Source organism: Hyaena hyaena, unplaced genomic scaffold, assembly GCF_003009895.1.
Source record: "Hyaena hyaena isolate Hyena2069 unplaced genomic scaffold, ASM300989v1 scaffold_150, whole genome shotgun sequence".
Taxonomy (NCBI): Eukaryota; Metazoa; Chordata; class Mammalia; order Carnivora; family Hyaenidae; genus Hyaena; species Hyaena hyaena.
Window position 1 is genome coordinate 68,817 of NW_024080782.1, and position 24,594 is coordinate 93,410.

At 41.6% G+C, this 24,594-nt stretch overlaps 1 long non-coding RNA gene across 1 annotated transcript in view; it reads right to left on the reverse strand.

Moving 5' to 3' along the window:
- Positions 1-355: 355 nt before the first annotated feature.
- Positions 356-24,594, reverse strand: part of LOC120236266 — a 74,633-nt gene continuing 50,394 nt past the window's right edge. Inside the window, exons 3-4 of the long non-coding RNA XR_005529621.1 lie at positions 12,273-12,413; positions 356-611 (exon numbers count right to left, since the gene is read on the reverse strand). This is a non-coding gene — a long non-coding RNA (uncharacterized LOC120236266). The remainder of the gene's footprint in view (positions 612-12,272; positions 12,414-24,594) is intronic.

The following is a 24,594-nucleotide window of genomic DNA, read 5'->3' on the forward strand; positions in this document are numbered from 1 at the left end:
TCTGTTTCCTGCAGTGAGGACGTAATGAATAAATATACATACATTGTTTAGCATATCACATGGTATATATTAAGGGCTCAATAAACATAAGCTGTAATACTAATATTATAATTATCATTATTATATTGACTTTGATACTTCTAAAAATATAGGAGTAAGTATATGTTAAGCTACTCAATTTTTAGTAGAATTAAAAACCAGACTCATACTTAATTCAGAAGAGAAAACAAGAGTAAATAAAATATAATCTATTTTCAAGTGACACATAACCAAAACAAAAGAAATAAATTAAAAGCATGAAATAAATGCAAACAAAATGAAAAAATGAACATATTGTATCATTTAATTGCTCTTGGCTACAATTAGCAGAAACCTGGATTTATATTGGCTCAAAGAACAATAAAAATTTGCCTAATTTTATGTGGCAGGAATGCAAGATGTAGGACAGCCACAGGGCCATTGACTCAGAAGCTCGGGGGTATCTTCAAGAACCGAGGTTTCCCATCTCTTTGGTCTGCCGTTCTCATGAAAACATCAGCCTCAGGCAGTCAGAGAGACGGCCCTCTGCGCTCCATGACAGGTCCAGGTGCAGGATCCAGACCTGAGGAGGCCTGGCAGAGGAAGAGAGACTTCCAGTTCCTGGGGCTTTCTTAGGAGCAAAGACAGTTATCCAGAAAAGCCTCCAAACCCATTTCCTTTCTCAGTGTCTTGCCAGGATTTGAGTTATCGGCTCATTCCTGGACCAGTCACTGGCACAAGGTGGGATTGTATTTGGACCAATCAGGCCCACCTCAGAACTGAAGTAAACTCAGGTTCTCCTGGAGTTGAAGGAGAATCTGGCATGATGCAGGCTCCTTTAGGACAAAGCAGGAGAAAAAAGATGCTAGTCAGGGGACAGCAATGTCCACTATGTGTATCAGTTTTAAAAATAACTATCAATCTAATTATTACCCTCATTAATAAATAAAGTCTTTTTTTTCCTCTTTGGTCAAAATACAATATACACAAGATACAACTCAAACAAGGTCAGAAATAAAGGTTAAATGCTTAACCAAGATATATGTACACAAAAAGGAAACAGGGATAGAAACTGCAAACAAAGCATTAAATAGGCCAAGAGGGGCATTTTAAATTGATTGTGGGTATAATCTACAATTAGGATACAACAAATGCATGTCTTCATCTCACACTGTATTATAACATCATGAAATGTAAAGCAGAGTCTCTGACAAACAAGAACACTGAGAAACCATATAGTAATCACAGAAAAGTTGGACATGTTTTTCCACCGTGCAGGCTGATCATACCGTCAGAAAAGAGTGGAGGGCTCCAAATAGTATAATTAATGTTTATTTAAAGTGTTTCTAATTTAAATGTCTTTTAACTGCATTAGTCCCCCGGAAAATAAAATTCATTTGACAGCTCCAGCTATGACCACCGTAAGCACCCATCTGACCAGGGAGACAGTAACACCTTGAAGCATTTCCTTGTTTCTTACAGCTCGTCTCGGGGCTCCTCACCCCAGAGCTGAGCTGCTTCATCAATACCAAAGACCATTCTCATATGTTCCTCTGCTCTGGCTGTCTCCTCCAGCTGCCCGCCCCTGTCTTACTGTAGCTGGGCCTGGTGACGGTCAGTTTGGCTGCCCACCCACCTTGCAGAGGGCTTCGTTTCCCCTTCCCTCACTGCACAGTCTCCTATAGTTGAGAACAGACTATGTAGTCTTCAGCAAGGATGTACTGAGAATTTATAAAGACGGAAAGAGAGAACGAACTGTCCCTGCCAACAGATACACCCACTTCTGGAGGTGCCAGCCCCAGGCCTGTCCCCAGGGTCTCCCTCCCTCCCCAGCTGCTCTCCCTGCTCTAGTTTTTTTGTTTTTTCCTTAAACAGTTTATTGTCAAGTTGGTTTCCATATAATACCCAGTGCTCATCCCCACAAACGCCCTCCTCCATGCCCATCACCCGCCTTCCCCTCTCCCCCACCCCCAGCAGCCTTCAGTTTGTTCTCAGCTTTCAAGTCTCTCATGGTTTGCCTCCCTCCCTTTCCCCAACTATTTCTCCCCTTCTCCTCCCCCACGGTCGTCCGTTAAGTTCCTCCTAATCCACCTATACGTGCAAACATATGGTATCTGTCCTTCTCTGCCTGACTTATTTCGCTCAGCATAACACCCTCAAGGTCCATACATGTTGCTACACATGGCCAGATTTCATTCTTTCTCATTGCCATGTAGTATTCCATGGTATAGATAAACCCCATCTTCTTGATCCATTAGTCCATTGATGGACACTTAGGCTCTTTCCATGTTTTAGCTATTGTTGAGAGTGCTGCTATGAACATTGGGGTACATGTGCCCCTATGCATCAGTGCTCTTGTACCCCTTGGGTAAATTCCTAGCAGTGCTATTGCTAGGTCATAGGGGAGTTCTATCGTTAAATTTTTGAGGAACCTCCACACTGTTTTCCAGAGGGGCTGCGCCAGTTTACATTCCCACCAACCGTGTAGGAGGGTGCCCGTTTCTCCACATCCTCGCCAGCATCTAAAGTCTCCTGATTTGTTCATTTTAGCCACTCTGACCAGCGTGAGGTGGTATATCTGTGGTTTTGATTTGTATCTCCCTGCTCTAGTCTTACTCTCTCTCTGAGATTCACCTTCCTGTGCAGCTGTGGTCCAATGTGTCCTCTCAGGCTAAGTTCTGCCTCTCCAGGCTTCTCTTCCCCAGGCCTGACTCTTGTTCTAGGCACTGGTGGACCATGGGAAGGTCAGCTGGATTTAGATGGAATCATTCTCTTCTCCAATAGTTGTGTATGCTCTGGGCCCATCAGTGATACCAGACAACATGTACCTTCTATCTATTATATTTTCAAAACTCTTAGGACTAAATTGCATCTTAGGTGTCGTATACAGACATGTATCTAACTCTATATATCACCAACAGGGAACTCTGTATCTTTTCAAATGTACATGAAGCACTATGAAAATGCATATTAATCATAGTAAAATCTAAATAAATTGCAAAGAAGAAAAATTTTGCAAATAAATTTCAAAGAGCAGAAACAACAAAATACAACCACTTGGAAAATGAAACAGAATTCCTAAATTTTTTAAATTGCTATTTAGAAAACTGTAACAATAACTGAGGAACAAGGGGGAGAAGAAGGGGGGAAATGGTGGGGGAAAGGGAGAGAGGCAAACCATGAGAGACTCTTGAATGCTAAGAAACAAACTGAGAACTGATGGATGTGGGAGGAAGGGGTGATGGGCATGGAGGAGGGCACTTGTGGGGATGAGCACTGGGTGTTATGTGGAAACTAATTTGACAATAAACTATTTGTAAAAAAAAAAGAAAACTGTAACAAACAGAAAAACTTTTGTGTTATACCCAAATTTTTTTCAGTGATAATTATGAGGCTTATAAAATTAATTAAACTAAATTCCTACAAAATTAAAAATGAATTGTGAAAATAAATGAACACATACAGCTTAGTTATCAGAAGAAAATTAAGATAAACTCAAGGAAAGTAGAAATTTAAAAATTCATTTAAAAATAATGAATTAAAAATGATAAAAATCAATAAATCCCAGAACTAGAACTGAAAGGAAAAGCCGAATAGCTTAAAATTGAGCAAGTATATTCAAGTTCAAATAAAGAAGACACAAAAGCAGGGTGCCTGGGTGGCTCAGTTGGTTAAGCATCCAACTTTGGCTCAGTTAATGATCTCACAGGCCATGGGTTCGAGCCCCACTTTGGGGTCTGTCTGTGCTGACAGTTCAGAACCTGGAACCTGTTTTGAATTCTGAGTCTCCCTTTCTTTGCCCCTCCCCTGCTTGTGTCCTCTCTCTCTCTCTCTTTCTCTCTCTCTCTCAAAAATCAGTAAACATTTTTTAAAAAAAATTTTTAGGGGTGCCTGGGTGGATCAGTCAGTTAGGCATCCAACTTCGGCTCAGGTCATGATCTCACGGTTCGTGGGTTCAGGCCCTGCACTGGGCTCTGTGCTGACAGCTCAAAGCCTGGAGCCTGCTTCGGATTCTGTGTCTTCCCTCTCTCTCTGTCCTTCCCTGGCTTATATGCTCTCTCTGTCTCTCAAAAATAAATAAATGTAAAAAAATTTTTTTTAAATTTTTAAAGATACATAAGCAAAAATTTAGAAATGAGAAAGTAAACATATCCATAAACTTAAACACACAACAATGATGAAATGAGTAATTTTCTATTAAAATATAAGTGAATCAAAACTTAACCATGAAGAGTAACAGTATATGAACTGATGAAATATAATGAAAATATCTCACAATGTAAATATTTATTACCTCCTAAATGGCACAAGAAAGTATCTGAATTTTTTTTTAATTCTCAAGAAAAAATTTCCATGCTATGTTAAATATTTCAGAGTTTATTTTTTAAATTTTTTTTATAGTTTATTTATTTATTTATTTATTTTTATATTTTTATTATTTCTAGGAGAGAGAGAGAGAGACAGCGTGAGCAGGGGAGGGTCAGAGAGAGAGGGAGTCACAGACTCTGAAACAGGCTCCGGGCTCTGAGCTGGCAGTCAGCACAGAGCCCGACGCGGGGCTCGAACCCACGAACCGCGAGATCATGACCTAAGCGAAAGTCGGACGCTTAACCGACTAAGCCACCCAGGCGCCCCTATAGTTTATTTATTTTTGAGACAGTGAGAGACAGAGCATGAGTGGGGGAGGGGCAGAGAGAGAGGGAGACACAGAATCCGAAACAGGCTCCGGGCTCTGAGCTGTCAGCACAGAGCCTGATGCGGGGCTTGAACCCACAAACTGTAAGATCTGACCTGAGCCAAAGTCAGATGCTTAACCAACTAAGCCACCCAGGCACCCCCAGAGTTTATTTGTAATGACATTTCCAGTTTGTTCTCCACAACCCTGATGCCCAAATTTGACAGAGAGAATTCACACTTGTATACCCACGTGCCCCACACACATACACACAGAACCAGACACACACACCTACAGATTCTACTTACTGACAATACAAATGTAAAAATCCCAAATAAAATAGCAACATAAATTAAAATCATAACCAATCCAAAGATATACATGATCTGGTAAACATGACTTCTGAAATTTAAAGATTGCTATGATTTCAGAAATCCACCAATATCATATCAATTTTAAAGAATAAAAATATTCCTGATACTTCAAATAAAGGTTTCTTCCTTTAAAAAAATCTATCTTAAAATAGCAGTGGAAAACAAAATAAAATAAAATAAAACATAGTAATGAACATTTGTTAAATGATGAAATACCAATGGATTCTACATCAGAGTGAGCAGCAATACAAAGGATAATAAATGTCACTGTTTTTATATAGTGCTTTGGCAGATGTAGCCAATGCAACAAAACAAGAAAAATAAATGAGATTTACACATTTAAATAAAGGGTGCAAAAGGAATACATAAGAGAAGTAACCAAAATATTTGTGAACATATACAAAATATGCATACACACACACATACCTCACAGTGGCTTTCCATAAAAAAAAATTTTTTTAAACAGCAAATATCTGAAATGCCTAGCAATAAATGTCGGAGGCTAAGTAGCATTTGACAAAGAAAACTATTATATTTTACTGAGGGGCATAAAAATGTCTTGAAGAAATGAAGAAAGAAATAGTATTCCTGAATAAGAAGAAATATTTTTTTCAAAATAATATTGTGTCTCATTTCTCCCAAGATAATTCATGTGTTTCAGTTTTCTTTAAATCAAAACACTGAAATTGTTTGAAAAGGTAATGTAAAAATTCATCTAGAAGAATAAGCAAAGAAGCCCCCTAAAAAGAGAGTAACGAAAGGAGACTGCCAGACAATAATACTTACTATAGTATAAAACTCGATAATTAAAGCAACGTGGTGCCAGAGCAAGAATTGTCAAATGAATCAATGGCACAGGGAAGCAGTTCCAGAAATAGACTCTAATACAAATTAAAGTTTAGCATTTGACCAGGATCACATTTTAAATGAAAGGGGAAAGAAAAGAATATTTAATAAATGGCTGATAGATAACTGATTACATATTTGAAAAGAAAATGTTAGATTTCTGCCCTATACCATACCCCAAAGGCACTGACCCATTAATTATAAAAATGGAAGGAAGGGAGGGAGGTAAGGAGGCAGAGAGAGATGGAAGATAAAACAAAAGAAAATGCATGCTGTTTTAAAATGTGATCTATACCTAAAAACAAAGACATCCTGAGAGGCTGGATAGCTAAATGTTAATACCTAAGTATCAGAAACTTTGGACTGGGGAAATCACTATTTAGTTATTAAACAAAAGCAAATCTCTGGGTTTTTTTTTATATTTTTACCATATATCAGAGCTCTACAAAGAAAATAAGATCAATGGAAAATCAGCAAAAATTTGAGCAGCAAAGAATTAATTCACAAAAGGAAAACAAAAATAAGCAATTAGAAGAATTTAGTATTTCATGCAAATTAAAACAATAATACAGTTTGTTCTTCACCTATTTATCAAAATAATAGTTTCCATTTTTTCACAATTATATTTTTCAATGCTGACAAGGTTGCATTGGAAATATGTACATTCAAATACTGTTAATGAGAGTCTAAACTGGTTCAGCCTTTCAAGAGGATAATATAGCAATAAGTATCAAGACATTTTCATTTGTTAAAAATCTACTTTTAGCAATATTTCCTAGGGAAGTAAGTTGAGGTTAGCCCCAAGATATGTGTATAAATATGCCCAAAATACTATACTTTTTATTTTAAAAATTAATAAAGAACAACCTTCATACCTTCAAGTAGGGCTTTGGTAAAATAAGTTTCCAAAAATCTAACAAATGTATTCATGTTTTAAGTGACAAAGTCTAATGCTTAACTTTATAAATACAAATGTAAATTGGTAAAACAAAAACAGATGAAAAAGAAGGAAAGGGGGGAAGAAAAAGAGAGAAAGTAAACATACCAAATGTTAGCTAAGAAGTGGGAATAAAGATGGGATCTGTCTTCTTCTTCTATCTTCCTAGGTCTTTGTTTTTTTTTTTTTAATTTAATGAATAAGCATCACTTTTAATAAGATAAAAAGATGTCATTTTAAAAATAGTCATTGTTTGCATCAGAGTCTTTATTTAGGTGGAAGTATTTGGATTAAAGTCAAATCTTCTTAAACTTTGCTTTAAATGTTGTATCCAAATAATCATCACCATCTTTATTCTCATAGAAACCTGTGTTAAGCCCCTCTTCATTTAAGGCAGGTGGTATGTGCTAGAAACACAGATATGTAATAAATTCACCAACCTCAAGAAATTTGCAGTCCAATTTGGCCTTTTATGTGAGAATTGATGCACCACTGAAGATTTAACTTGTCTTGTATTTATTTAATTTATTTTTCTTTCTCTAGGCTAGAAATACCTTAGTTTTCCTTATGAGGATAAATCACCATCGAGATACAAACTCTGCCTTGCAGCAGATATAAGAGCACATCATCAGGGAGAGGGCGGTAAGTATTTTGCTTACCATTTGCTTCTGTGCTCCGACAAAAAGAAGGTCCCTTGCCCCATGGTTTTTCAGACAGTAGAGCCCCTTCTGACAATATAGCTGAGGTCTTGGGGGAAAGTCATAAATAGGACGAGCCAGTGTAGTACAAGAACTATGGCCCAGGGAATTACAGCAAAGAGCAAACTTAACTTTACTGGCCTCTGGGAGCAAACCATTCCCCACACAAGATCCTGCTGAGGGTCTTCCCCCCTCTCAGGACAAATCTGAAAAAGATACTCAGAATATATATCTTGGTCAGCTTTGGCTGCTATCACAAAATACCACAGACTGGGTAGTTTATAAACAACGGAAATTTACTGCTCACAGTTCTGGAGTCTGGAAGCAGTGTGAGAGATCAGCGTGCCAGCATGATCATGTTCTAGAGATAGCATTCTTTATAGTTGCTGACAACCGGCTTCTCACTGTATCCTCACGTGGCAGAAATAGGGTGAAAGAGCTCTCTGGGGTCTCTTTTATAAGGGCACCAATCCTATTCAAGAAGGGTTTGCCTTCATGAACAAATCACTCCCCAGGGGCCATCACCTCCTAATACTGTCACATTGGTGCTTAGGATATCAACATATGAATTAGGGAGAACACAAACATTCAGTCCATTGCAATGTATTAAGTGAAAAACCCTGATGCATAACTGTATCATGTACAGCATGAAGACGAGCTTAAATCTCCTCTCATCCAGTAGTGGACCAACTAGTGAGGACTCTAGAGAAAGGGCTTTCAACAGCATCAAGATGTGGCAGCAAGCAGCAGCAGCAAGACCAGCAAGAGCAGCCCAATCCATAATCAGGGCACTTACCACACAAGTTTGTCCTTTAAAGATGACGCCTCTTTCATTTGGATTTATAAGCCTTTGCAATCTAATTTTTCTCAAAACTTGATTACACATTTAAAGACAGGAGAATCCCAGTAAGGAGAACTACATAAGCAAAAGTGAAGGACTGGAAATGCTATCATAGCTGGAAGAAGCAGTAAGTGCCTGAATTCTCTTTCCATGTGTTTATTATTACAGTTTGTCTGTGCTCTAAATTTAAAAACTGTTTATCCCTCTTCACATCAGAATGTGTCAAAAAAAAAAAAAAAGCATAAGCTACATTTACCCAACTGGATTTTTCAAGATAGAAGCCATTATTTCTTTCTTCCCTTTGTTTTACTCAAGATATTTAGTCCTCCTACTTGGGTCCCAAATGGGAGAAAATAATAATCAATGATTGATTTATCTGTGTGGACAAAATGATTTGATGTTGTTTCTTGTCGTTGACAGAATGATCTGGGTGGAATTGCATTCCATTGATAAAACTGTGATGAAATATTATTTGTTGGATGAATAAAGTTAGAAGTCAAGAGAAATTGCTTTGGCTCACATGATATTTTTTCAGCCGTCAGTCATTTCTTGGCATTTGATCACATCATTGTCTCCACTCCCATCATATTGACTGCATTGTCTGTTATTAATTGAAGCATGACTTTTCTTTCAAAACTACAACAAAGAGAACAAACTCTGGAAAATGGAAGAAGTTTCACTTTTACTTTTCCTAGCTCCTTGACTGTCTGAACCTTTTTGGTGAAACTTGTTTTCCTTACTGGTGTACTTGGAATATCACAAACAGGTATGTTCTGCTTTTAAAGGCATATGCTATCAGAGGCAACTGACGACTCTGTTCAGGATATCTTCAAATGGTCTCAGGAACATATGAATTTTATAGTAAAAATCCCTTGCTATGAAGTAAGAATCCTACATGGCACAGAAATAGAGAACTAAAAACACCTAACAGCCTAGATACATCCCATGAGCATAATGCTGAGTAAAACAAGCCAGACACACAAAAAATACACACTGTGTAAGTCCATCTGCATAAAGTTCAGAATCAGACAAAATAAGTCACTGATGTTAAAAGTCAGGGGAATGGTCACCCTTTGGGAAGCAGTGGCTAGCAGGTGGCAGGTGGGGTGCTTCTGATGGTCAAGTTCTTTCTTTTGATCTGGATAGGAAGTGCAGAAATATATTCACTTATCTAAAAGTCTATTAAGTTACACACTTTTATGGAAGTCTTTTGCATGTATATTTTAATAAAAATTTACCAATTTAAAATATTGTTTAATACTACAAAAAGATTTTTTTTTCTTTTTTAGCCCTTCACTGGTTAGATGTGATGGTGAGAGAAAATAAGACTACAGAGTGACCTCCAAGGTTCTTTTGGGCATTAGCAGGTGGGTGTGCACAAGGACACAGAGGACATAATAGAGGGTTTGGGGGAGAAAGGAAGGGGAGAAAAGGGGTTGGTTTGGAGAAATTGAGTTTGAGTTGCCTGACAGGCAGGATACCCAGGTGAAACTCAGAAGGACAACCAAGATAGAACATATACTCAGGAACTGTCAGTACGGTGATGATAACTAGAGGCTGGGAAGAAAGGGGATTGCTGGGGAAAAAAAGACAAAATCAAAAGAAGAGAGCTGCGGGAAGAACAGAAGGAGCCCATGTGGTGGACGACCAAATTCCATCCCAGGACCCTGGCAGGATAGACTTCCTGGGCCCTAGATCTCCATGGAGCCAGACTTTGCCCTGGGGATCATCTCACCCAGGGAGGTGAGGCTCATCCCAGGAAGGGCCAGTCCCTTCCCTAATTTACTATCTTGATTTCGACCTCAGCTTTTCCCATTCACCCAATTTCCTTGCACATATTTGATGAAAGAATGAATGCCTCACATATAAATCCTGTCATAACAGCATTGATAGGCTTTTGCGATGTCAAACAAAAATGAAACAGAAACCACAGTTGAATGTAATTGGGGTGTGTTTGTGTGTGTGTGTGTGTGTGTGTGTGTGTTTGTGTGTGTTGGCAAAATGAGGGGAGAAATTTAAGGCATTTTAATAATTGGAGGGGAACAGAGTCCATAGGTACAGAAGTTTTACATTGAATTTGGGTAGAGTGATGGGGAGGTGAGGTGGGAACAGTCATTAACAATTCTCTCATTTATAATTCCCTGTCCCCCTTCTCCTAGTTCAATAAAGACACCCATAAAATATTCTCGTTCATTCTATAGGAAGTCAATAATATCTGACAACAGACAGGTCAGCAAAAATGACAGTTGTATCCACAACATGGAAATTACCAAAGAAAACCATTGTTTGTTTTGAAATTAATGCTTCTCAGAATCAATAATACATTGGAAAATTGATATTGACTACAGTGTGTTTGTGGTGACTTTCATCAGGGTTGCAGGGCGCACTGGCTCCCTTTTTACCACAGACGTTAAGTTAGTAAGTCACTGTGCACATCAGTTATCCCATTGTCTGACCCATTCTTATAAAACAGTGCCTGAACCTAGTAAGCTCAGGGAATATTAACAACTATTTATAAATCTGCAGTTCGCGTACCAGTGTTTTCTCATTTTTGGTAAGAAATTGCCATCAATTAACAACACCAACCATATTAAGGATTTAGCTGTGCCCAGCTACATGCCAAAGACTCTAAGGAAACTCACAAATAAGTCAAATCCCCCCTCATGGTTGGAGCCTAACCTAACAAAGCAAGGTTTAGGCCATATCTATACCAACTGCTTTGTTTTCCAAATGAGGAAATTGAGTCCCTGAGAGATAAAGAACTAAATCTAGAACTCAATTTTCCTGAATCCCAGCTTAGTGAACTTTAAACGATAGCATCCGATCTCTTCTGTACCAGAAATTTGCATAATTGCAGCAGAGGAAACACAAGAAATATTTAAAGCAGTGAAAACCATTATGTTCATGGTTTGTGGTTTATGCTGTATTGGAAATGGTGTTCACAGAGCACAGGAATCTCAAAGACAATGTGTCAAAACAGACGGTATGGTATTCTAAGAGGCATGGATTCCAATCCCCACTCTGCCATCTTCTAGCAGGATGACGTGAAATAAGTCACCTAACCTCCACAAGTTTCTTAATAAAGGAGACAGGGGTGCCTGGGTGGCTCAGTTGGTTGAGCATCTGACTTTAGCCCAGATCATGATATTCTGGTTCATGGGTTCGAGCCCCATGCTGGGCTCTGTGCTGTCAGCCTGTCAGTGCAGAGACTGCTTTGGATCCTCTGTCCCCCTTCTCTGCCCCTCCCATGGTTGCACTCTCAGAAAAATAAATATTTTTTAAAAATTTAAAAAAGAAATTAAATAAAAAGGAGACAAAATACCTTCCTTAGATGTAGCTCTCAGGAATAAAACAATAATAAACAAAGCACCAGCTTCATTAGACATATGCTAGCTCCCTCTCTTTTCTGTCTTCTTCCTGGAGCAGACAATCAGAGGTTCACAGAGAAACCAGACTAGAGAAGAACCCCCAGCAGTTTGGATGTTTTCTTTCTTCCCTGACTTGGCAGGTGGAGAGTTGCCATCCCTTGTACATGGCTGCCTCAAGACTCAAGCTGTGAATCCCAGCCGTCAAGGTCATCACTTGCCTGACCCTGCTTGCCCGGATGTGGGGTGTCTCAGTCACACCCCCAAGGCTCATTCTCTGAAGCGCATCCCAGGAAAATAGAAAATCAGCCTTCCCACTTACTGAATGTGGTGCCACTGGCTGCCAATACACAGACCAACCACACAAAACCAAAGCCTCAAAGAGGTTTCCATCTCTACCTCTTCCTCTAAGAAAAAGGTAACATATCCTAGGAACCTTTGGGAAAATCTGCATTTCTTTCATTTATCCAGCAAACTGTCCCCTTAAAAATAATTGAACCAAGATGAAGTTTACTGACCTTGCCAAGGTGCTCTTGGGGCTCTCTGGGACCCTGGATGACTGTGTGCTGACCTTGACTAACTCATCCACTTAGGGTCTACATGAAGACAGTCTTCACCACCAGGTCCCCCTTGGAAGGCTTCCTCCTCCTGAGTGCAGTCTGCATGAAAGCAAAGATATGACAGAGGTGACTCTCCCTGTTCCAGACCTGCTGATACAGAGATGAGAGGTGGCAGACACAGAGAGAGGCACACAGTGACACACCCAGAGTCTTCCCATTCCAAACACCCACCCCTACCCCCCTCACACACAGGAAAACAGACAAACACACAAATTATCACACACATAGAACATCCACACTCAGTGTGTACTTACATGCACACCTTTGCAGAAAGCCTGCTGTGTGACATGCCTTGTACATCCGTGCCTGCCCAGGTAGTCTGTACACCCATGTCCCCCTGAAGCTCCTGTGGCAGTGCAGTACAGACCACCAGCCAGACAGAATGGAACTTGAATTCCTGTTCTAATTCCTTCCACTCAAGAGCCACGGACCTTGGGCAGGTCATTCAACCTCCTACGCCTCCATTTCCTCATCTGCAAAATGATGGCAACAATGGTTTCCACCTCATAGGGCTGCCATGAGGTTCCAATGGGGGTAATATAAAATACTCAGCCCACTGCCTATCAAATACTTCATGTTCCATAAATGAGGGAGATAGGCTTTAGGCCCACAGTCTCCTATTCACAGAATTCAAAAAAAGATTTGGAAACCAAAAGATTTTTCACAGCCTGACCTGATTGACATGAGGTTTTAGGATGCTTATTCACCTCACTTGACAGTATTCACATGTTCTGCAGCAGAACTTAGTGTGTTTGGCTAGAATGCTGCCTCAGTTGCTACCATTTATCACTTTATTTTTCTGAAATCTAAAAAAAAAAGAAAAACCTTGAGTTTTTAAACAAATGGCCCCAAGGATTTGGACAAGGAATTGTAGACCAGTATAACTATTAATATCTGCAGTTTCTATAACAAAAATAAGAACATATGGGTAATAATAACTATTATAATATGATTAGATTATAATGAAATAACAGCTCTTGTTATTACCATTACATCCATATGCCTTGCCTCATTAGTGCATTCGTCTAAGTGTGTGCCATGGTGGTGGGTTCACACGCTGCCCTTCTTCCTCTCCCCCTGAGAGACTGACTTCATCTTTGCACTTTCCCCACATTCGGAGGGATTGAAGCTTCTCATAACCTCTCAGTGGAAAGAGTGCCTGGGTCACGGAAGCCACCCTGATCTTGTTCCTGAACAAAGTTTTCTTGGCTATGGTAACACATGCTCACCTCTCTTTTGTGTGTGTGTGCGTACACGCACACACACAAACACACAGCAGGATGCTGATGGCCCCAGTCCTGGGTTCCCTATCAGGTAATGTAGCAGAGTTGATGGGAAGGGAGGAGGAAGCATCTCTCTCCAGAGGCACTGTGAACACCTGGACAGCAGGGGTCTCAGATCTCACTTTCTTGTAATCCCCACACCAGTCTGAGGACCAGGACCATCAAAAATGACTATCAGATATCAGTGCAACTGATAAATACTTGAATTTTCTTCCCTCTTGAAACTATGGCACAGTCAATAAATGGGTGGCTCTCTTTAAGTCCCTGTCACCTGAGACCCTGGCCAGACCTACAGTTTTCTGCATTGGTGGCTCTAAGGCCTTAGTCCTCAACTTTAGCAGCTCATTACAATCACCAAGATTTTTTTGTAAATTCCAATTCGTAGACCACACCCCAGTCCAATTAATTCAGAGTCTCTGGGGATAAGACCCAGGCATTAGTATTTTTAAGCTTCCCAGTTATTTCCAAAGTGCAACCAACATAGAGAACTACTGTTTTCCCAGTGTCTGGAAGGAAGACCACACCTGCATGTGTTACTAAGTCCCACCAAGAATCTTCCCCCAGGGTGACCCAAGTAGCCAGGGACCCTGGCCTAAGTACTGACAGAGGAGACTCTTCTCCCAGAGATGGTTGTGCAGGTTGCCCTGGATTAGGAATCTGGAGGGGAAGCACCACCAGGTTCCTTAGAGGACTGAGCCATGGAGAATCCTGGAACAAGAGCTCTGGGTGAGTTCACAGTCGACTTGATGCTTATGGAAGGAAAGGTCACCAGACAAGACACAGGGTGCCCAGTAAATTTGAATTGCAGTTAAAGAATGAAAATTTTGTAACATAAGTGGTATGTCCTAAATAGTATGGTAAAAACTATTATATATCTGAAATTCAAATTTAACCAAACATCCTGTATTTTTATTTCCTAAATATCGCAATGCTGGGGTGAGGGGGCAGGTATTCCTGTCTGCCCCTTACTTGTGTCATGAAAATTTGTTTATGTGAAGAAAAAAAAAAGCAGAATTTTTTCATATGACATTCATCCCATTTGCCAAATAAGCACAATTTGCAGTTTTCTTTAAAAAATTAAAAAAGCAAAAGCAAGCTTATCCACACATCTTTTTCTTTTTCTTCCCTCATAGTATGCTGGCCCTTTTCCTGTTTGTCATAGGCGCTTCCAACCTGTAATGCAGGGTATGCAGGGATGCCCTCCCTCTCTGCAGGCATTGCATGAAGACAGAACTGAGTCACTGGCAGATACACCCTTAGCCACCTCTGGCCTATTGGTCGTCCCCCAGCAAATCCCAGAAGGGCCCCGGGCTCAGGGCTCTTGCCTGCTCTAAGCCCGGGAAGCTTTACTCAGAGAAACAAGGGCAGAGGGAACTGGGCTGCATAGAGGTGGTGCTAATTGGAGCAAAAGATTTTGCCAACTGGAAATAGTAGCTCGAGGCGAGCTCAGACCCAAGGAACCCTGTGAAACTCCAAGCCTGTCTCTACCCTTGCTCCCCCAGGGAAGACAAGACTAAACCCCCATTGAGGCAAGGCAGAAAAAGCTTTGATAATAACAATGAATCAACTAACGGCAAATAGAAGGAAGTAATGTTTGTATAGTTCTCCTGTCTCTTTGTGAATTTTACAGTCTTTATAAGAAGAGGACTATTTGCGGGGCGCCTTGGTGGCTTAGTCGGTTAAGCGTCCGACTTTCGCTTAGGTCATGATCTCGCGGTTTGTGGGTTCGAGCCCCGCATCGGGCCCTGTGCTGACAGCCAGCTCAGAGCCTGGAGCCTGTTTCAGTCTGTGACTCCCTCTCTCTCTGACCCTCCCCTGCTCACGCTGTCTCTCTTTCTCTCCTAGAAATAAATAAAACATTAAAAAAAAAAAATTTAAAAAAAATTAAAAAAATTAAAAAAAAAAAAAAAAAAAAAAGAAGAGGACTATTTGCTCCAGAGCCTCAGGACCTGCTGGTCAGTCTGATTCATGCTTCACAACCAGAGAGACTCTAAAAAGGCCATCAAGGGTGGCCTTGGCCTGGAGCTGTCACCTCGCTGTCCCCAGCCTGCCAGAGCAGTGGGCACCCCAGGCTGGGTACTCTGGCAGACCCCTGAGGGATTAGTTTTGCTAAGATCCAGTTTCTGCAGAATACTGCCTTCCCAGTCTCAGGAGCCTTCTCTGAACCCCATAGCATGCTGCTGCACCTCTCTTCCACAACCTAGTCCCTTCCAGCCATTGCCATCTGTGCGCATCAACCCTACCAGATGCATGACGGGGGTATGCAGGACACACCCCACCTCCTTTTCACCACACAGTTGCTAGTCCAGTGCTTTGCTCTGAAATATTTGATGGATGAATGAGCAAGAAAATAAATGAGGAATGACAGCCACCTTCCCTTTAAATATACATGTTTACTATCTCCTCCATCTTTCAATAGGCTCATAAGGCCAGAAGGGCTGCAGTTATTAAGCTCATTTTATAAGCTACAAGACAAGATTTGGATCTGTTGCTTCCCCAATGGGCTAAAACTTGTTTGTGGCAAAGGCAGCTCAGTGCTTCCCCACCCCAGAGTCCTGCCTGCCTCAGTGTTCCTGCCCCACATAAGCACTGCCTCTTCACCAGTTTACTGAGGCTTGAAGGGCTTACTGGGCACAAGTCTCCAAAAGCATGGAGACTACATGTGTTCCATTTCTTCAATAGTAAATAAATGATTGGTAGTAATAGCCATATCAAAATATTAGGGAAAGATATAGGAGTACTGATGCATAGGGGCACATGTGCCCCAATGTTCACAGCAGCACTCTCAACAATAGCCAAAACATGAAAGAGCCTAAGTGTCCATCAACGGACGAATGGATCAAGAAGATGGAGTTTATCTATACGATGGAATACTACATGGCAATGAGAAAGAATGAAATCTGGCCATGTGTAGCAACATGGATGGACCTTGAGGGTGTTATGCTGAGTGAACTAAGTCAGGCAGAGAAGGACAGATACCATATGTTTGCACGTATAGGAGGATTAGGAGGAACTTAACGGAGGACTGTGGGGAAGAAGAAGGGGAAAAATAGTGGGGGGGAGGGAGGGAGGCAAACCATGAGAGACTCTTGAATGCTGAGAACAAACTGAGGACTGATGGGGGTGGGGGGAGGCTAAGGGGGTTGATGGGCATGGAGGAGGGCGTTTGTGGGGATGAGCACTGGGTGTTATATGGAAACCAACTTGACAATAAATTATTAAAAATATATTAGGGAAAGGATAGGAACTTCAGTGTGTGCTATTTGGGTAAAATACACAGACTGAATCCTTTCAAATAAAAAACATTGTCAGAGAAAATTCATTCTCAAAGCTAGAATGCTTTCTCAAGGAAATGCAAGCATCTCAAATCCAAGTACCTACTTGGAACATGTTCATTTATTGAGTTGTTAAAAACCTCACTGTGTGCCCACTGTGTGTCAGGCATGGCTTTGGGAACTGGGTTATAGTAGAGGAGTGAGAAAGGCTTTCTGCTCTCACAGAGCCTATGTTCTAGTGGGGGGAGCTAAATAAAACAAAATAAAACAAATAAACAGGCAGCACAGCATCAGACTGTGATGAGTGCATTGAAGAAAATAAAACAGGATAGTATGACAAAAGGCAACAGAGGAGCCACTTTAAAGTGGGTGTCAGGGTCCTGTGAGTTATCAAGTAAATGATTCAAGGCACCAAACCCAGATGTGTTACATATTACCTTCAAAATCCAAACAAGTCTCCCAAGTACTGTGACTCTCTCTTTATAATAAGTGGTGCAAGGTGCAGAAATTTGTCTCTCACTTTAGAAGGGATATCCTGCCAAGACTCCTACTGCTGGACCTCTATAAACTCCAATGTGGTAGGCTGTTGAATTTCGGCAAAGTTTCTTTCTCACCATCTGGAATACCTATGCCTTCCTAAGGCATCAAAGGAACATGACACTTCATGCTAATAAGGTACAATTAATGTAATGCCATCAGTGAATTGGACCAGCATGATGTTCTATAGGATTTTAAATTGATCACATTCTCTAGAGACTCTAGTATGATAGAGAATAGGTGGGTTAACATAACCCTGGAACAAGGGTTAACCATCTTGATTGGAAAGGGAAGGAAAATATCAGATCAATACCTGCATACCAGGTGCCACACCTTGTGTTGTTTTGTTGTAGTAGAGAGTAACCATTTTGTAATTGTATTTATGATTGTCATAATCAAATGACTAAGTTTTGATAATCTACTGTCAATCTACAGGAAGCATTTGGTATGGTTTTGTTTTCTTTCTTTTATTAAACCAAAAAGGTGAATAAAAAGACATATAACAGAAAAAAAAATAAAAAAAATAAAGTGGGTGTCAGGGAGGCCCCTTTGGAGGAGGTGACATTTAACTGAAGACCTGCCTGACATGAGGAAGGAAGCTACCTCATGAAGGTGCAAGGGAGAGCATCCAGGCAGAGGCAATGGCCAGTGCCAAGGACCAGAGGTAAGTACAACCTTGGGGTTTCTGAGAAACAGAAAGACCAGTGAAGGGAAAGTTGGATGTACATAAAGGAGAACAGAATAAGGACATCTGAGAGCTGGGTGAGGACAAAGAGTTTGGGTCCTTGACTCAGTGTGACAGAAAGACATTGGAGGGTTCACACAGAGGGGTAAGTGATTTGATCTGTTCTCCAGAACTGCCATTTAGCTTTGTGAAGACTTGTTTGAGTAAGAGGCAGAAGCAAAGAGACAAGCTAGAAGATGGCTCTTGCACTATCCCTGGTGCAAAGACTGTGACCTGTCTCGGACAAAGAGAGAAGTTCAGAAGGATGTACGATATGATTGCAAAGTCAGTGGGATTCACCAATGAAAGATGGCCAGGAAATAGAGGAATACGATGATTGGGTTTCTGCTTGGCTTAATCAACTAGATGCATGGTGGTACCATGTACTGAGCCTGGGGAAAGAGAAGTCCAAGGAGGAAATCAAGAGCTTCCTTCTTGGGTGGTTGAGGTCTGAGATTCCTATGAGATACCCCGGTGGAGATGAAGAGAAGACCGTTGTATACGGTGAGTCTCAAGGTCAGAGAAAAGGCCATACATTTGAATTTTGGAATCATCAACATAAGGTTTAGTCATTAGGTGAAGAAATTTCCCAGAAAAGGGAAAGTGTAATCAAAGAAGAAAAGAGCACTCAGGATGATACCCTCTACACTTCTTCATTAAGGTGTGTCCAAAGAGCCAACAAAGATGAGCAAGCAGATGTGGATACTAAAGCAAGTGGAAGCACAGAAGAGCACAGAGCTAGCACTGTGGGCTAAAGTAATCATGAAAGGCTTCTTGGAGTAGGTGGTATCAAGTCAAGCCTTGGAGACAGTATGCAATTTACATCAGTATACAGCAATGAAGAGTATTCCTGGTGGATGTAAGTGTAAGTAAGGACCTGGAGTAGTGCTGGGGGAGTGAGAATCTGTGGTGACTGTAGTGGCAGGAAGAGGGAGGGGTGGGTGGTGCATGACTAGGATCACTACCCATGTGTTGGGGCCACCAGCCAGGGTTTGATGGTGTCTCCCACAGCCTGCCATCTCACCTGGGGTGTGGATACCTTAAACGCGCTGGGAGTCAGGCCTGAGCATCCAGGGCTACTGCTTCCCCCCTCTGCCACCCCATCAGCAAAGGGCCACTGAGAGGATGGCCCAGGACCCAGGTGACCTTGCCCACTGTGTAACCAGACACAGGCTGCCCTGCATCAAACCCTTCCTTTAACTGCTGTATACTTTATGGAGGGAGGCCACAGTGCAGCTTTAACCCAAGAAGTTAAGAAATTAGCTCCACTTTTAGTGCTATTCTCTTCAGCCAACTGAAGAGGTTTACCTTCTATAAGCCCTTCTCTGCCCCAAATTAAGGTGGCTTCTTAATTAAGGTCATCTCTCAGTCTTTCAGTAAGTGAAGATGCCTTGTGTTTCCAACCTTACTCCTTATCTGCTTCCAGAGGTTTGCTCAATAAACCCAGTTTCCAGATTCTGCTTATTTTGTAGGAAATTTCCATTCTAATTGAAGAATCTGCATTCCAACCTGGGCAAATCACACTCCATCTTCAGTGCCCCCTAATACCCAGAAACTTGTGATTTGTTTCTCATATTCAAGCCTAAAAGCAAGAAAGCTTCTAGAGCTGGTTCTCAGATATGGCTCCTCAGAAGAGGGACTCATTCCCAAATGGAAAGCCCATGGGATGGAGCCAGGAAGGTGGCCACCTGGTTAAGAGAGAAAATTTCCTGGAAGAAGAAAGAGAATGAGAGAATGGGTTGTATGATCTGTGTATTGGTATCTTCAACCACACTCCAATGTAAAGGAAACCCCCACAACTATGTGCATACACACATGCAAATGTGTACAACTTACACACACACATACACACACACACACACATAAACCTTTGTTTACAAACCACCCAGGAGATGCTACTAGAGTCCCCTTAGATATATCTCCTTAACAATGTTCATGTTTTCACCTACATATACACACAACTGTGCAGTATTCACTTCCAGCCTGGCCTTCCTTCAGTAATGGAGGACACTGAGTTTCCTGCCAACTGCTATCTACAAAGTACCTGGTTCTGCCTAGGGCTCTCTCTGTCCCTCTTGCCTCCTGATTCGACTGTCAGCTGATGGACGAATCCCATGTGTTCAAGACATCCTGCTCTCAGCCCTGCCTCTCTGTTCTGTCCCCTGGCTCTAAGTAGTCAGCTGTAACCATTTGCACATGTTAACGTCTTATTGGTGTCTGTTCTTGGGCCTTTTAAATATGCATGTATGTCCTAAATACTGGCCTGTGGCAGAAACCACATCTTTCAAATTAGGCCAGGAGATCTGGAGCTCCCCAAGAGTATGGACTGTTTGTCTCCCACCAGACTTGAGACACCTCGTGATGGTGTGCCTGTCAAACCACTTAAGCTGGAAGCTGCTCGGGGCTGGGGTCTTCACCTCTATTTTGCCAAAGTGGTCTGTCTGGCCCCCATTTCAGGGCTGGGCACACAGAAGATGTTCTATGGGAGGCATGAGAGTGTCTCAGGACACATGCCTACTTGACCATCTGTCTGCATGGGTCCAGTTTCAGAAACACCAGGAAGAACCCTCAGATCTCCTAAACCTTGCCCACCTGCTGGATGATGTCCATTTTCTTTTCCATCATTGGATTCTAAACATAGAAGGCAAATATCCCTTGGAAGATAGCATACTGACTCAGACATTATTCCCTCTAAGAGGTGAGTGCCTGGTTCTGGTGCCTCTTTGATGGAGCGGTTGAGCACTCTAAGGGCCAATCTTGATGATGGTCCAGGGGGAATGACCTCCAGAGAAGGAAAACTGGGTAATGGGAGCACCTGGGTGGCACAGTAGGTTAAGTGTCTGACTCTTGATCTCGGCTCAAGTCATGATCTCACAGTTTGTGAGTTTGAGCCCCACAATGGGCTCTGCATTCATGGCATGGAGCCTGGTTGGGATTCTTTCTCTTCTTCTCTTTGCCCCTCACCCGCTTATGTGTTCTCTCTCTCTCTCTCTCTCTCTCTCTCCCTCCCCAAATGAATAAATAAACTTAAAAAAAAAGAAAACTGGGTAACAGATGGGAGACTCAAACTGCACCCTCACACTGTGTTCTACCTGCCCTAGTTCTGGCACTTTCCTTTTTGTCATCTCATCTACTCACAACCTTTCCCCCTACTAACTATCCACTGTGTAATAAAGAGTATCTAGAAGGGGTAGGATTGTTGAAGCAAGCAAGAGCATCCACTGCTTCAAGAAGGTGCTCAGTCTCTTCAATAGACTGCTCAGAAGGGTAAGGAAATGTAAACTAGAGGCACTTGGGCTGACTCCTCTAGCTAAGAACATCAGCATCCCCTGCTGAGATGCTCTAACACTTTTTCAGTAGCTCAGAGAGGTCTCTGGAGTTAGCTGTTGACCACTGCCACCTCTGGTAGATGGTGAGCAGCTTGGGTAGGAAGTAGGTCTTATTCCTCTTTATATTCCAGGTACTTAACACAGAGATCAACATGGTGAGCACTCAGTTAGCACTAATGAAAAAACTATGAACACAGGAAGGCCTTATCATAGGTTGGCTTCCACAGAAAGCAGACTCTGAGATGAAGAAGACTTACAGGAAGGAGATTTATTGGTATGTTCCTGGGACCCAACCTGTGAGCTAGGGACAAGGAAGGATGAAGCAGAGAAAGGAAGTGAACTGCAATACCATCACTGCCGGGAGTTCTGGAGTTGACAGGCCTTCAAAGTTAGCCCATCTGTATACACTATCCTCCACCCATCTCTGCATGAGAACTGGCCCATCAACACCCCCTGCAGCCAGAAGAAGGAGTAGGTCAATGCCCAACAAGGGATCTACAATACCTGACATGGAAACCCTGGTGAAGAATTAGTATTTAGGGAATGGAAAGAAATGCACTAGCAAAAGAGTATAGGGCCCAAACTGGAAGCCTTGTGTGGCAGACTCCACATGTGTTATCTGATCTTGGACAACTCATTAAAATAGCTCCTCAGTGATTACTTTTTAATCTGTAATACCAGGTGGTGGATTACATCAGTGATTATGATTACTGGCTGTACATTAAATTTTCCTGATAATTTTTTTAAAAAAATTACCCAACTCTAGTCCCCACCTCATACCAACTCAATTAGGATCTCAAAGTGTGTGGCAGACAGACATCAGTGTTTTTTAAAACTTCATGGTGATTTTAATGACTGGCTAAATTGGAGAACCAATGGACAATGCATGGTCCTTAGGGCCCCTTCTAAATTGATTTCTTATGCCTATTTACTAGATTTCTACTGTCTATTCTCTGTAGCCAAAAACAGGTCCCCTCTGTGTATAAAAGGACCAAAGTGGGTAGTAGTTGCAGAAGGCCCTCCAAATTCATCCCTTTTCATGGACTAAATTGTGTCCCCTCCAAAATTCATATTTTGAAGTCTAACTCCCAGTACCTCAGAACGTGACTATATTTGGAGACAGGGCCTTTAAAGACATAATTAAGTTAAAATGAGGTCATTTAGGTGGACCCTAATCCAGTATTCTGGTGTCCTTATAAGAAGCTAAGATTAGGACACAGAGAGAAGGAAGACCATGACGCACAAGAAGACAGCCAACTGTAAACCAAGATGAGAGGCCTCAGGAGAAACCAACCCTTCTGACACCTGCACCTTGGACTTCTAGCCTCAAGAACTGTGAGGAAATAAATCTCTGTTGTTTAGGCCCTCTCTCAACCCTAAACCCCTCTGCCTTCTCTCAATTTCTCTTTCCAGTTCATTTCCCCATTTCCTCCAGAGACCAGAGTTCATAAACACTCTCAAAGGCTTCCTCTCCCCCTCCAGGCTTAAATACTGATATCACAGGACAGAACTTAGGGAACTTCCATCTCTGTGAAAAATTAGTGAAATCTACCGTGCAGAACTATTCCCCGTCATGCTCCTACCCTTTCTCTCCAGTCCATCAATGAAAACAGAGTTGATCAAAGTTCTTCCAAAATAGCCATCCCCTTGGGCTCATTCTTAGCAAAATCATGGAGGGAGATGGGACATTTATAAGGGAAGCTATTTTTTATGTGGAGTTGTGGTGCATTCAAAGAGCTTGAGGAAAGCCAGCCTGCCCAAAACAATCTGCCCTACCAGCCTGTGGCCAGTGCCTGAAATTCAATCATCTAGGAATTTCTTGTTATATTAGTTAAGGCCTCTGTTACCACGTCAATGCCAAGCAGATAGGAAAACAAAGCCAGTATGTGCTGTTTATACTTTAAGGTCAATTGGCAATGAAGTTTAGTCCTATGAGCTGGGTTGATTAATGATTTTTGGGAGAGAATTAAGGCATTGACCACTTATTAAAAAAAATAGACTTGTAGAAGGCCTGCTGCCTACAAAGGCTGACTTCTCAAATGTAGTGGTCACCATTGCCTTTTTTTATTTCACAAAAAGCCCTCCAACAAATAAACAGGGAGAGTTGTCCAGCCTGGCCTTGTTCTAAACAACCTTGAACAGGAACTAAGTTTCTCCAATTACACTCAAAGGGAGGCCAATTGATTTGTACAAATAAAAATCATAAGTACAAAGTGTTTAAAAAGCAAAGGGAGAGAGAAGAGACTTCTGGCCAATCTTGCACTGTAATTCTGGTTTCTAACCAATACTCTCAATGACCTGGAAAGTCCTGTGTGCACAGCAGTGTATTTCCTAGGGAGAATTTCCCCCATGAATGTATTCTCCCTAACCCATTGGTTCGCATAAACAGGAATGAAGTGTGAAAAAGCAAAAATGTTCCAGAAAGGAGATGTAATTATTTAGGTCCTTTCTACAGGAAAAGAAAACATCATCTTGCTATAATTTTCTCTTTACTTCCCTCCTTCACTTTCTCCTCCTCTTCTACCCACTGTTTAATGAGCCCCAGAATTTTTCTCCAGAGGACTTTTCCCCATCATATAACACAACCTTGGAAATAAACATCAGCTCCAATTGTATGGCCTGAAAAAACAGGATCGGCCTAAAGGAAACGAATTCACCATAAAGAAATCGAGCGAGTCGTGCATTAGATAAGGCTGGATGGTTTCTGCTCTCTTCCATTCCCTTATTGAGGTAGTTCCCACTTAAAAAAAAAAATGAGACTGACTTTTGGCCTTGCCCTAGTATTTGGCCAACACCAACCCTGGAGAGGGAGTCTTTCAGAGGCTCTTCATAATATCCTGGGACTCAGCATTGTTAGCTTTAGTTAGTGTGAACCAGCCCTTGAGCCAGGGAACTTTCTTATTGGATTCTTGTCACTGCTCCTGTGTGTGAATTCCTGTCTCCATCATCAACCAATATCCAGTCGCTGTAGGATGTGGTTTCATGCTGCTCTAGACCCCAGCTGCCACCCATGAGGACAGTCCTGCCATTGAACCCCCATGCTAGCTTGCTGAGTTTGCCTAAATCAGCTGA